We start from the raw sequence: 4,806 nt of genomic DNA on the forward strand, positions 1-4,806 counted from the left end.
AATTACAAACAGTGTATATCGATGCAGATAGAAATATAGAGACACGGGAGAATTAGAAACACTATAAACACAAGAGTATAGTAGAAGTAAATAGATTCTTCTGGTGATAGATGAAAAAGAAGAATGACAGATATAAAAGTTAGGAGTATATCAAGAATCAGGACTGGATGGAGCATATTGATGAATGCTTTAAAGTAAGAATCAAGGGAGAAAGAATAGAAGGTGTGAGTCATGGAAAATAAGGAAATGAAGGGGTGAATTTATAGTGAAATATCCGACAGAGCAATCGAAACAGATTATTGCATATAATCAAAGAAGATCCTGATTTCCTTAATGACCAAAGAACCAAATCTTATTATGTAAGATTCTATTTAAATCCCTTAAATCCCGGAAATCAATCATAACTACGTCATCGGTTAAGACGAATATATTTTACTCATCTCACTCTTTTACGATAGTCTCATTTATATTCTTTGCATAATCGAATCGTTTTATCTACATTATTCAATGATGATAAAACTCCATTATCACCTTATATTTGTCATGAAAACCTTCTTATTGTTATCCATAACAACCTCTATCAAATTTCGGGGACGAAATTTCTTTAACGGGTAGGTACTGTAATGACCCGGAATTTTCCGACCAAATTATACTTATGAGATTAATATTTACATAAATTAAACCATACCAACATGATAAGCAATCAAAATTGTTGAGACTTGTGTTTTTGAAAAGAGTTTTACGCAACGTTTGACCGTCCAATATGACCGATGATATCACGAACTATATAACATACGATAATTATACGTTTGTGTATATATATGTATTGATATATATTTAACATGATCTAAGGATGGTTTAACATCTCATTTTGTACTAATGACAATGAGTTATAAGTATATTTTGAAACTACTAACTTAAGTTTTCAAAACGATAACTATACGTAACATTCTTTGATATATATACTTATAATCTATAATGCTTATACATGTATCGTATATATAATGTATTTAATCACTTTTTAAGGACTTAAATACATAAAACAATATAAGTATATTCATAAAAGATAGCTATATTTGAATTCTCGTTCCGTTTCCTCAAGATTTCTATACGTATATCTAGGGTATATGTACCCGTATCATACCCAGCTTCTATACGTATTTACTATTGGTATATACACATCAAATCAACATTATAATCAACATTATTACTGCCTTAGATATGAGGTAACTAGAATTTGTCAAGTAGTATGAATTATTAGTTAGAAAACAAAATTAGGAATCCTTTTCTTTCTTTATAAACTAAAAACATTTTTATAAATGAACACCATTTCTTCACTCCATTTTCTCATACCTACACCCTCATTTCTCTCTCAAAATACTCCTAACTTCATACTTGATCATCTCCAAGCATTTTCCCCATCATTTAGCTTCAATTACAAGCCTTAAACACCATAAGAAAACTCTTTCAAGAACATATCAAAATAACCACCCATTTGAAGAAGTTTACTTCCAACCTTTTGATCTAACTCCACCACTCTTTGATTCCAAGATTATTTCTTATCTTTTGCAGTAACTTTGTCCAAGTAACTTGAGGTAGTAACCTTGTTCATAATCTTATTCAATTCATATTCATATAGCTATCTTATTTTGTGGTATAAAATTTTAACAACAAGAACATAGTTTGAATGATTTCAAACTTGTTCGCAAACTAAATAGATCCTTCTAACTTGACTTTTAAAATAATTCAAGACCTGTAATATATCATAATGATATGCTAACCTAACAAGATATAACTTGGTTTTACAAAGAACATCTTAAAAACCGAATCTACGTCGTCGGAGTGCAACCGGGGGCTGTTTTGGGTTGGATAATTAAAAACCATCTTGAACTTTGAATTGGAAGTTCATGTTCTGGAAAAATGATATTTCTTATGAATATGTTAACACATAAAAATTTCATGGTTTAACTCAAAGTGTAAGTATTTTTAGAAAAATGATCATTAAATGTTGTTTTTATGATGGAAAATGATCACTTTCATAAGTTTCACCAAAGTTTGACCTATAACCTATGATTTCGAATACAAACTAAGGTATTTTCAGTTCATATTCCTAAAATTTGACTCGATCCAAGGAAGTGGCAAGTTGAACCAACAAAAACGGAGTTGTAATGAAGAAACTACGACTAAAACAAGATTGGGTATCCGAAGCTAGTTTAGCTACGAAAATATTTGGAAAAAAGTAAATTAATCATATCTTTTCTAATTAATATGATATTTTATATATAATTACTTATGATTTAATTTTATATATTTCAGGACCACCCGTAAACAACACGAGAAGATTAATCATAAGACCTCATGATTGTACGCAACACGTCATTTGACAACACGGTACTTTATGTACGCAACACGTCATTTGACAACATGGTACCATGGGTCGAGATTAATTCTGATCAATACGAATACGATGGGGTCTTTATTTATTTTATTTAAGCAACTAATTGTGGACCACTAACATCGGACTGCTAACTACGGACTAAGAAAATATTAAAAGTATTAAAAGTATATATATATGTAACGATTACTTAAAAAGAAAATATATTGATATATTATATATATGGTTAGGTTCGTGATATCTATCGGAGACCAAGTCGAATTAAATACCTTCAAGCCAAAAGTGAGTTTCATTTGCTCCGTTTTTAATTGCTTTTGCAATATATATTTTTGGGCTGAGAATACATGCGCTGCTTTTATAAATGTTTACAAAATAGACACAAGTACTTAAAAATATATTCAACGTTGAGTTGTACCACTGGCATATTTCCCTGTAGCTTGGTAACTACTATTTACATGGGTATTGTAAACGCGAATCCTGTTGATAGATCTATCGGGCCTGACAACCCCAACCGGACTGGACGACCAGTATTCAACGGTTGCACAGTACTTCGTTTTAGTGACTACACTTGATACGGTGTAGTGAGATTTTATAATAAAGGGAATATGCGACGTTGATTAAATGTTAAGTATGGTTACCAAGTGCTCAACCACTTAGAATGCTTTACATACACTTGCGAGTGTATTATGTTTATGATTATGAAATCTTGTGGTCTATTAACATATTGAAATGATTGTTAAGATAAACCTATGAACTCACCAACCTTTTGGTTGACACTTTAAAGCATGTTTATTCTCAGGTACGAATTAAGTCTTCCGCTGTGCATTTGCTCAATATAAGGACATTACTTGGAGCCGATCATCGCAATGGGACCAAATGTTGATGACTTCGTCCAAGTAGATTAGGACGGGTCCTTTTCAATCTTCTCCGTTGTTTCATGGACTACCTCGGGTCCGGTGATTTGCTTTTCGCCTACTTCGGCCCAAAAAATAGGAGATCGGCACTTGCGGCCATACAACGCTTCAAAAGGTGCGGCATTAATACTCGAGTGATAACTGTTGTTGTACGAGAATTTGGATAACGGCAAATGCCTTTCCCAGGCCTTTCTGAAATCAATGACACATGCACGCAACATGTCCTCCAAGGTTTGAATCATTCGTTCACTTTGCCCGTCGGTCTGTGGATGATAAGCAGTACTCATGTCGAGACGGGTTCCCATGGCTTCTTGTAAAGAACGCCAAAATCTAGAAGCAAAACGGGGATCGCGATCCGAGATGATCGATAAAGGTACCCCATGACGAGATACAACCTCTTTGATGTATAATTGAGCAAGTCTCTCCATCGTATCCGTTTCCTTCATAGCTAGGAAGTGTGCAGATTTGGTAAGACGGTCAACAATAACCCATATGGTATCGTATCCGCCCACCTTTTATGGTAGCTTGGTGATGAAATCCATCATTATCCTTTCCCACTTCCATTGCGGGATTTTCAGTTGCTGAAGTAATCCAGAGGGTCTTTGATGCTCGGCCTTAACTTTAGAACAAGTCAAACACTTACCAACATAAGTCGCAACGTCCTTCTTAAGATTCGGCCACCAATACTGTTCTTTAAGATCGTGGTACATTTTGCCCGCTCCGGGATGAATCGAATATCTCGATTTGTGTGCTTCATCAAGTATGAGGTTCTCTAGATCTCCATAAAGAGGTACCCAAATTCTTCCGGCATAGCATCGGAGTCCAGACTCCCTAACCTCGAATCGAGAGACAAGAATGTTCAAATGTTCATGAGATATATTCTCCTCCTTGAGAGCCTCATCTTGGGCTACTCGAATCTGACTGTTGGGATTCGAATGGATGGTGATGTTCAGAGCCCTAACACGAAGAGGTGCCGTCCTCTCCTTTCGGCTTAAAGCGTCAGCTACAACATTGTCCTTGCCGGGGTGATAACGGAGTTCACAATCGTAGTCGTTCAACGTCTCGATCCATCGACGCTGTCTCATGTTCAGTTGCTTCTGATCGAAGATGTGTTGGAGACTTTTGTGGTCGGTGAAGATAGTGCTTTTTGTTCCATAAAGATAGTGACTCCACAATTTGAGCACAAAGACAACGGCTCCAAGTTCAAGATCGTGTGTAGTGTAGTTCTGTTCGTGAATCTTCAGTTGACGAGAAGCATAGGCAATAACCTTTGATCTTTGCATCAGTACACAACCAAAACCACTTTTTGAAGCATCGCAATAAACGACGAAATCGTCACTGCCTTCAGGAAGTGATAAGATAGGCGCGGTGGTTAACTTCTTCTTCAAAGTTTGGAATGCTGATTCGTGTGCGGGTTCCCAAATGAACTTCTTCCCTTTGTGAGTCAGCTGTCAAAGGACGCGCAATCAGAGAGAAACCTTCAATAAACCTTCGGTA

Source organism: Rutidosis leptorrhynchoides, chromosome 4 (assembly GCF_046630445.1).
Source record: "Rutidosis leptorrhynchoides isolate AG116_Rl617_1_P2 chromosome 4, CSIRO_AGI_Rlap_v1, whole genome shotgun sequence".
NCBI lineage: Eukaryota > Viridiplantae > Streptophyta > Magnoliopsida > Asterales > Asteraceae > Rutidosis > Rutidosis leptorrhynchoides.